Source organism: Pteropus alecto, unplaced genomic scaffold (assembly GCF_000325575.1).
Source record: "Pteropus alecto unplaced genomic scaffold, ASM32557v1 scaffold3, whole genome shotgun sequence".
Taxonomy (NCBI): Eukaryota; Metazoa; Chordata; class Mammalia; order Chiroptera; family Pteropodidae; genus Pteropus; species Pteropus alecto.
The window spans coordinates 22,130,616-22,141,597 of NW_006442484.1; positions in this window are offsets into that span (position 1 = coordinate 22,130,616).

Sequence of the window (10,982 nt, forward strand, 5' to 3'; positions counted from 1 at the left end):
TGTACAGGGGCTAAGTGGCTTCTAGAACTTCTGAGAAGTCCTTGAAGTGGGAAAAACTTCAGTAGGATACAATCTGTGACTTTGCACGGATTTGTGTATCACAGCTACAGCTGAAATCATAGATGGGCCAAGGGGACATGCCTTTGGACAATGGAAAGATGGTTCCATTATGCCTTTGCATGAATTGTTCCTATGTGCTTAAAATGTCTTTATTGCCTCTTCTTCTCCAAGTTCATATAGTAAATTCATGCTGATCCCTCAAGTTTCAGTTTCAGAATCAGCTCTGCCAGGAATTTTTCCCTAATCACGAGTATTAACTAGAAATCTTTCTTCAGTATATTCAAAGTGTTCAAGGTGGTGCTGCACCATGCCATATATCACAACAACTGGCAGTTATTGTTTTACTTCTGCCTCTAGAATAAAAGCGCCTTGAGGGTGGGAAATGTATCTTGCTTGTCTTTGCTTCTATTTTTAGTACAATGCTGGATATTCTAGCACTCAAATCAATATTTGTTGAATAAATGAGAGCATGAATGAACAGAGTAAAATTAATCCCCTGGGCTAAGCTTTATAAAACATCATTTCTTATCATGTCATCTCTCATCAAAAATTATAACTAGCTGTGCCCTGCTGACGTACTCCTCAATTCTTTAACTAGTCTTTCCAAAGTTTCCATAAGGTAATCCCAAACTGCTTTCTTAACCTGATTTTTCATTACCCTCATTTATTTTTATTTATTTATTTATTTTTTACTTCGGACACACTGCTAACTCACTATCCTTATACAGCCTTCTGGATCTCCATCCTCATGCACTTGGGTACACTATTCTGTCTTTTTTTTCAAATGTAATCCTAACTCACATATATTTTGAGGCTTAGTTTAAACCCCGTTTTCCTAAAAAGAACAACATCAACAACAAAAAACCTTGACAACCTACAGTGGTCATTTTCGCTCCTTTGAATTTTTGCATTTTTTGTTGTCCATGAATTACTAATAATAGTGCCATATCGATGTCATCTGCATGCACTGTATCTCTTCAAATAGACTACATTTATCGAGGTCAGATTCCATGTCTGATACAAACTTTGGGATGAGATTGTAATTCTAGATATCTAATTCAGTGCCTAGAATGGACTATTGCATATATTGCAAGCTCAATGCTATTTCTTTATGAATGGACAGACTCTTCAGCTGTTTATTCACATTATCAGTCATTTCAAACACTGGTGACTCTGGATAGTCCAGTTAAAACTGCATTCTACAACAAACATCCACCTCAACCACACTGATGGGGCAAAGCTTATAGATATTTACTCAAAACTTTAGCAATTAAAAAGGGAGAATCATCTAGAAGTTTTCAAAAAAAAAAAATCATAAAGAAGGATTTTCTAACAGAGCAATTTGAAAATATCTCCTAGAACAATTAAACTTTGATGAATATAAAAATAAGCAGAGCATATAAGTTTACCTTTGAAAAAATTTAAAACGGTACTAATATTTCTATTCCGAAATTTTTGCTTAACACATTTATTGGTTCTATAATGTTTTAATAAGAGAAAGAAGGAAAATGAGGTGTGGTTAAATGATCTTAAAATACAACCAGCTACTACTCATGGATATTGAATTTTATAAATTATTAATATTTAAGAGATAAGGCCTTTTAATTTTGGAACAACTAAAGACAAGTAGAGAGGAAATTTTTTTCTTTTATAGAGGAAAATTAGGCAATGGGGTTTGAAACGGGTGCAAATTTGAACTATAAAACCTTTGTATACTCTCAATTGTTTTCTTTTATTACCACTACTATGTATTATTTAATCAAAAATATCAAAATATTGAAAAATCTCCTTCCTTGATTTTCATCCCTTCAAGAAATGGAAGCATGAATATGGACATGATAATACTGGCACTTTAACTTTTTTACTCTGAGTGAGTATCATTTAATATTGGACTAATTACAAAATATGGAAATTATACATGTTTAAATAGACATTGGTTAAATCAATCAATGAAGCTGAACTAAGAGACTATGTCGAATGATAAGAAAATCATTCGTGAATATTTAATGAATTGAACGGAGAGACCTTTGTTGAAATGATATTTTATAAGCTTTAATTATAATAGAATTCTGACTTTTCATCACAATATGGTTTTCCGGTTCATTCTTTGGGTTTGCTTTTTTTTATACTATAAACTTAGGCAAGAGATTTGCTGCTTATTGTATGTTAGAAAAAGATAAAAGAAAGGATTTAAAAAATCATTCCCTCCCCCACTTGGCTACTTTCCTTTTAATTCTTCCAACATTAATACAATGTTGCTGAGTATGTTATGTTGTTACTAGGTTGTGTCAAATCAAGAGAATAATTGGACATTAAGATTCATCTCTGAATACATTAATTAGATGATTTCTTTATTTCTGTCTTAAGTTACTAATGATTTCCTCTCTATAACTAGGGAAACTCTGTAAGAACTCATTATCCTTTTGGGATTGTGTAGCTACTTTAAGATGATTTTTGGTGGCTGTGGTCGTTCTGGTAACAGTAGACTTTATATTAAGTTCCAAAAATTAAAATTTCAAAAAGAAAGGGTACTATTTAGATTTAAAATGTATGCCCTTCGGGGGATTATTTCTTTTCAGATGGAATATGTTCCACAACAATTGTACCTATAGAGAAACATGAGGCCCCCCGTGAATACTAATATGCTCATCAGGATGATAGGTGAGAAGTCACATTTTCTCTAAATACTGAGTTCTACAAATGTCTCTGCTACATGCAGGAGATCTAATTGTCCTCAGCCTAGAGGTTAATGTCTTGATGCACTGAAAACTCATTGTGAACAGGTCCTCATTTTCATTTATCTTTGTGTTCCTAGTGCCTTGCCCAATGTCCAGTATAGGAGACATTCAATAAATATCTGTTATTAGCTAATGGATAAAATCACTTAACCTTTCCGAGTCTAAGAGTGGTAAACTAGAAATTATCTGAAGGTCTTTCTTATTGTAACATTCTATAAACTTTAAGCAGGTGTCTTTCCATAGATAGTGAAAACTTTTCAAAAAATTTATTTCATCATAATATTTCAAATTGCTATAATTTAATAACATTTCTTGTAAATAAATTTGACTTTAAACTGACAAAAAGTTAATCAGTTGCTTTACATTCTTCATTATGTCAGTACATATAGGTAAAACTCATCAAAATTTAATTTCATGAAACAAAAATGGGGTGATGACCTGAAGGGGTACCAACATGGAGTTCAGAGCTGATAATCTGGGAGAGGAACTCCAAAGACAAACTCTGCCCCACTTGCTATTTGCCTATGTGGGCCAGTCCATATATGAATATTATTTTCCTCCCCCTTTTGGCCCACGTGCTTTGGTGCCATCTTCTACTTGACACAATGGATGTTGTCCCAGACTACTTCATTTAAATTGAATTTTTGTAAATTAGATTACAGCATTTAATAAAGTGTTATTGAACTACATACAGCACATACTATGTTCCAGACTATATGGGTGGATCCAGATCTTGACCTCACAGATTTATAATCCAGTGAGAGAAACACAGCACATGGATAATGTTAACAGGAAATATGGTACCACAGAGAGTAGGAAAAGATGCATTCGCATTCCTCCTAGAACTAGCATGGCATGATGTGGAAACCTGTTTCCTTTGAAATGCCCTGGGGCTCAGCAATTAAAGGAAGCTGGTTGTGTATACTCTTCAAGGTTCTTTTGTTTTCAAATGACATAGTCTGAAATTTGCCCATAGTAAGTTTGAGCTTTCTATATGCATACTTTTTCCCCTTGTATAATGAGTTTTGCTAAAGAGCTAAACTTTTTAACAGAATGGGAGCTTTTACTGCTTCCTCTTATTGACCATTGCACATATAGAATTGATGTGCTCCTGAAAGCTGACAAATATACTTTCAGTTTTTATAAAACCATTATAGATAAAGGCACGATAATGAATTTCTTTCAGTATCTCCTTTGAATTGACAAGCAGGTTTACCCTGTGTCAAGGAGATGTCATTGCTGCTCTTCTATTAATAGTAAATTGCAATCTTATAGGTGTTGTAGTGATTGGTTAGCAAGCAGAAACAATTCTATTAATTTGATAATACTATTTCTCCACTATCTTATATCACCTGTTTAGTTTGGATAATTAAAGTAGCATGCAAAAATAACTCAAAGCAAGTTTAAATTTGGCTATCGGATGAATTCCTTTTTGAAAAAAATTATTTATTTAAATTAGTTTCAAGTATACAGTACATTGGTTAGACATCTGTATAGTTCATAAAATGATCCTCCAATTGCTCCCTCCCTCCCCTAGCCCTCCACCTAGCCATCATATTAATGCTAACTGCATCCTTTCTGCCGTGCTCCCCATCCCCATGACCAACTATCAACTACTAAGTTGTACTTCTTTAATCCTTATCAGAGGAATTCTTTTGACAAGTATTATTGACCACTATATTCTAGGCACTATGTAGAGCCCTGGAGATAGAGATAAATGTCAAAACAAACTCAGTTTCTGCAATAAGAATGGGGTTTAAAGTCTGTTAGGAAAGACATTTATTAATCAAATAAATCACACAATAAATGTGTAATGACATATTTATAAAATAATAGCCCTAGAGCCATCGATTGTAATTGAATGGTTTTAGGTGGGTATGTATGTATGTGGGTGGATGTGTGCTGTCATGTGATCAGACTAGCATTCATAAAGTATTCTGTCTGTAATGTAATTGATATTGCCAACAGTGGATGTGAGGAGACCAGTTAAAAAGTCCAGAAAAGACAGCAATGTGAGTTTAGGCTAATGTAATGGCAATGACAATGACAATAGACAGATGACCCAATAATTACTACTTCAGTAAAGGACTGAAAAAAGTTTAAACATTAATATTTATTAGATGTCTACAATGTCTCAAATGCTCTTTTAGGTGCTAGAGATACAAAAATGAATAAGTTAAAAAAATACCTTCCCTCAAGAAGTTCCCTGTCTGCTGAAACATTTCCAAGTATGGTCAAATATGCATTCATATAAGAGAAGAATAATGTAAAGCAGCTATTGTCAGATGATTCATATTCGCTCTCGTTTAATGTTAGCGTATGTTATATAACTTCTACTCTTCAGGGTTCTTTAAGAATCAATAGAAATAGTGTATTTGAAAACACTTTCAAAAGATGTTATTAATAAGGTGTTATTAATTTTTCTTTTTATAGTTTCCTAATTATATCTAGCTTAAGCTAATATTTAAATAAATTTTTGTTTCCTGAGTACATAGAAGTTGGGAAGGTATCTTAGTTTGCTTGGGTTGATATAACAAAATAACATTGCCTGGGTGGCTGAGTGGCTTAAACAACAATTTATTTCTGACAGTTCTGCAAGCTGGAAAGTCAAAGATCAAGGTACAGGCAGTTTCTGTTCCCCATTTGGGGGGCAAGGTGGGGGAGGGGGCGGAGGGGCACCTGGCTAACAGACGGCCCGTCTCTCTTCCCTTGGTAAAGAGAAATTTCAGATCTCCCTTCTCTCTTATTTATTTATTTATTTATTTATTTATTTATTTATATTAAATTTATTGGGGTGACATTGGTTAATAAAATTATACAGGTTTCAAGAGTACCATTCAAAAATACGTCATATGTTTATTGCATTGCGTGTTTATCACCCAAAGTTAAATTTCCTTTGATATTTGACCCATTTTACCTTACCTATCTTTTCCCTCCCCGCCTTTTCCCTGGTAACCACTAAACTTGTCTGCGTCGATAAGTCTCTGTTTATTTTGTTTGCTCACTGCTTTTAGTTTTATATCTCGTGTGAGTGAAATTATATGGTTCACAATCTTTTCTGTCTGTCCCTTTCTCTTTTTTTAAGGACACTAATCATGCCATGGAGCTCCACCCTCGTGACTTTATCTAATCTTAAGTCTCTCCTAAAGGCCCCATCTTTAACTACCATCACATTGTGGGTTAGGATTTCAACATACAAATTTTGGAGAAACACAAATATTCAGTCTAACAGGAGGACTCCAAAGTGTGCTAGCTTGTGACAAAATAACTTACATGGAAATTTGTTCCTGCTAACAAAGAAAATGTAGTACCAAAGTGTTCCCTGAACTATTTTCATCCCACACCTCACAATTGGAATCAAAATGGAACTGAGAGATTAGTTTAGTTGATTGAGTCAACTAAATTAGAGGTAAATTAGAGTTAATATTATTTTGTGCAGTTGAATTCAGGGTTTTTCAAGTCACTAAATCTTTCTTTCCTAACTTTTCATTATGTAAAATTTTAAACATAAACAGAAGTAAAGAGAATAGTAATAATAATGATTCCCTTATTTCCATTGCCACCTTCAACAATTATCAATTTTGTAGCAATCTGATTTCATCTATTCCTCATTGTTATTTTTGTTTTTTGTTTTATTTTTTGTTTTTTGGTTTGCCAGAGTATTTTTAAAACAATTTCAGATAAAATATTGTTATTTCCCCTATAAATACTTTAGTATGTGTTTCACCTGATAAGCCTTTTTCTTTTTTTACATAACCACTTCTACTTTGCTAATCAAGCTAACAAAATTAAGAAATATTTCTCAATATCACTTAATATGTAATTTATATTCAAAGTCTCCTACTTATTTCCAAGATTTTTTTTTATTGTTGGTTTACTCAAATCAGGATTCAACAAGGTCCACATACTGTACTTCATTGTTATGTTTTATGTCTTTTTTTAAATAGTATAAATGGCTTCTTTCTCTCATCTCCTTCCCTTTCTTCCTCCGTCTTCCTTTCTTTTCGTGCAATTGGTTTGTTGAAGATATCAATCATTTATCCTGGGAAGATTGGACATTCCTTAAGCTAGCAGTGTGAGCTTGTTCTTCTATCTCCTGTATTTCCTGTAAATAGGTAATTAGATCTAGGTTTTATTAACAATTTATCTAAACCTTTTATGAAAGCAGGACTTGCTAAAAGGGCCTTTGTTTATCTGGGAAGTGACTCCACAGGGGGTCTGAGGGAATAGAGAGAGCAAGCCAGGAAGATCATTTAAGGTTATATTATCAAAGTTCATGCTGTAGACAGCAGATCTCTGTTCAGTGGCAACCTCTGAGAAGCTTAAAGGCTACTTCTTAAACTTACCACTGACTCCCCTTTACCTTTGGTTGAAGATTTCCGTGGAAGCTGATGCTTGCATAAAATGAGTTGGAACTATTCCCCAAAACTGCATCCGAGATCAGTGATGGGCAGAGGAATGAACACCGGAGGCATCTACTACAACTAGTTTCAGATTTTTGGTTTAATTTTTTCAGGCTAGAACATTTCATACATGGTTCTGTGTATGACTTTTGTGAGAGGGTTATAATGATTCGTTACTCCATTTTATTAATTTTTGAAAAAGAATATTCACTTTGTGTTGTTTCATCTTTTTATAATGAAAATGTCAATTACTAATTTAATTTAATTTAAAAAAAATTATTTTTCAATTACAGTTAACATACAATATTATATTAGTTTCAGTTATAAAATATAGTAATTAGACATTTACATACCTTATGAAGTGGTCGCCCCAATAAATCTAGTTGCCTCATTTTAAATAATTCTAGGTTTAATGATTGTGTTAGCCTTTTAAAGTTCCGCAAAAACTTTTCAGTAATGATTTTACATTCATCTATAATCATTATCTATATCCATTATTTCTTTCAGGATTGAAAAATGGTGATTTTTCTAATTCCATTATTTTTTCTATATTTACTTGTTGAAATTTTTCTAAAAGAAAATTTTATTAATTATTTAATTACCTCAAAGTAACTAAAGACAGGATAAATTCTTGAAACTTTTCTTCCCCATTCCTTTAAAAAATCAATTTATAGTCATTTGTTGGTGCCCTGACAACCTCCAATGCATTCCATTGAATTTTATTTCTTCCTCTGAATAGTAGGGCTGTAATTCCATGCTATGTTAAAAAAAGTGATGGGATGAGGATTATTTTTTGGTTGTTTGACATTATTAACAAATTATCAGGCACTCCTGCTTAGTAAAGGGAAACAGAGGCATAATGGGGTGAACGGATAGCTCAACAGCAGGCAGGAGACAATGAAGGCAAAAATCACTTCTAATTGAGCACAAGATGAGTCATGAGGTAAGGCAAGCAATGGTCTTGGTACTGGCAAAAATCACAAATAGTTGCTTGCATAAATTAAGTTTGAAACCCTAGATTTCTGCTACTCATGTGCTTCTGGAGCTCTTGCTTCTCAAAGTAGAAACCCAGATCCTTTTAGTCTTACTTTCCTAAAATGTTTTTTAAAAAATGTTAAAGATTGCGAGTAGTGGTGCCAAATTAAACTGCCGGCCGGCTGATTTCACAGCTAAGTAGGGTCACCAACTCACTCCAGTTTTCCTGGGATCATCCCAGTTTTAACATTGAAAGTTCCTCATCCCAGCACCCCCTCAAGTTCCGGGTGGATCAGAATGGTTGGTCGCTCCAGCTAAAAGGAACCTTTTTACTTACAAGATAAGTTCAGTTTTACAATTGAAGAGTAGAAACACGATTTCCTTAGTTTGCTGGTTGATCACATTATTTTCCCCTTTTATTCCCCTTTGTGACCACCAGCACATGTTTGTTTATAAGAGACTGTCCAGAAAAGGCTATGTTCTGTATTCAAGAAACAGAGAAAGTGAAGTCACCAGACCTCACGGGGATCAAAACATTGCTAACATCACTAACACTTATTCTAAATTAAGCTGAAAATGAGAATGGGAATAATGATTTCTGCATAATTGTTATTGTATTCATATTAGCTATAGTTATACCTCGTTGAAGAAATATAATCTTCTGAATGATTATTTTCTTTTAGGTTAGGCTTGAAAGTGTTCTGACTGCATTGTTAAGCTATACTATTTAATCCTCATTGCACTTTGCATGTCTATGGAATCTACGATCCTGAATGTATCTTTGAACTATAGCTTGGTAAATATTTTATTTTATAATATTTTCATGTAATCAAGTAGCTCCAATTGGCTAGAAACATTTATTCTAGAATATGTTTTTCTTTGCTATCTGAACACCTATTTATGGGATCAAAGTATCTTTCAATGATCTCACTATATAACTTATCCAGTTACCATTTTTTATGTGTGCTTTTGTCATGTTCTGATGTGGTATAACCAGACATATTTATTCTTCCATGCATTGAAACTAGTAAAACATGAGGATTTTATACCCTGCAGATTAAGCAAATTCACAGATGGGATGGAGAGAATAATTCGGCTGCTTCTCAGAATCCCTACCTCATTGGCAAAGATTTTCAACTGTGTCTGTGACTAGACAAAAGCCATGTGGGAAACATGTAGGATATTTTTAGTGCCCAATGTGCCAGTGATAGAAATACAAAGTGCAATCTAAAAAGAAAGATAATTAACAGCCACAAGGGTAACTCCAGTTCATGTTTTACAAATAACTTTGGGAATATTGCCTCATGAAAATGGAGTCTATGTAAGACACAAATGCTACTTTTGAACATCAGCCAAAAGGTATATTCAGTAATGTGTCCAAGAGAATAAAGAGTTATTGTTGTTTAGCTTGAATCTTTGCATCTATTTGCATTTCCTTTTTGATAGTAAAAATATAAATAATGTCTTTTGTAAAAACCAGAGTTAAATTTTAAACGTGGACTAAGTAGATTTTAGATTCTTAGCTTGGGTGGCCATGGGCAAACCAGCACACTTCTCTGAACTTGGGTTTCCTCATCTTTAAATGGGTGATGGAGAAGACTGCTCAGTCTGCCTCACATGCTCTTCATCAGAATCAAATTAGATCATGTAGAAAAAGATTTAAAAATTATAAACACCAAGAAAATGTTAGTTATAAATATAGAGTTAATATTTTTTAGAATTTGAGATACACTTTATTTGTTGATGTATTTTTCATAAAAAATGTCAAATTAAAAAAATACTCAAAAGCGCATTACATAATGATTTGTACACAGTAGACATTCAATAAACCTATTCTTTCTTAATTTATTGGATCACATCTCCATGTATATGTCTTTCTAGGAAGACAATAATCTAGAATTGTTTCCTATTTCCCCAGACCCTGGTGTTTTCAAAAGCTCTCTTTACAAAAACTCTCTTCCTTTGTATTGAACTATCTTGGGAGAAGAAACAAACCTTGTTTATTCCTAATAATATAAATTTTACTCCATGAAATATAACTGAGCTACTGTCTTTAATGTTTTAAACATTTTCTCAAGGAAAAATTTTCATCCTGGATTAAACTAGCTGTCTAAATAGATTGATTCTTACCCTGAAGTCACTGAAATAACATTTTAATGTCATTTTCAAAATATAAAATTTGATGTGGTTTTTGAAAGGTGAAATGAATAAAATTTTTGAAGCTAAAAACAAATGCAAGAATATTACAACAATTTTACTACCCAAAATACAGATACACGCATTCCAATTTTTTCTTTTCTCATTTAAATATTAAAATGGCAATTGAGAGACGTCAATAATATATTTTTGTCGGGTTTTATTATGCACAGATGACAATTATCAGATATTTCGGAATGGTCTTTTAGGGCCTTCTGATATATCTCTTTAAATTTTCTGTAAGTGCTTCTAGTTGTATTTGCTTTCTTTAGGTTTTACTGCATCAGAAGGAGACAGACCACTTTTTCTAGTGACAAAGAAAGAACCCAAGAAGGGGCAGTGTCTTTTCTCCCTCACAGGTGATGGAGTTTGTATAAAGAATGCAGTGGATAATGGCTGGCTTGTCTTCTGAACAGATGGTGATGGTCTTGTTGCTAGGATAAGGCCTCAAGAATTTAGTTTTTAATTCCACATTATTTGCCTCAGTGCCATGAATATCCCTAGGTTTCCTGAGGCAAAACTACAAAAAAAGGGAGGAAAAAACCACACAAGAAGACAGACGAGAGACAGAGAGAGAGAGAGAGAGAGAGAGAATGAGAGAGAGAGAGAG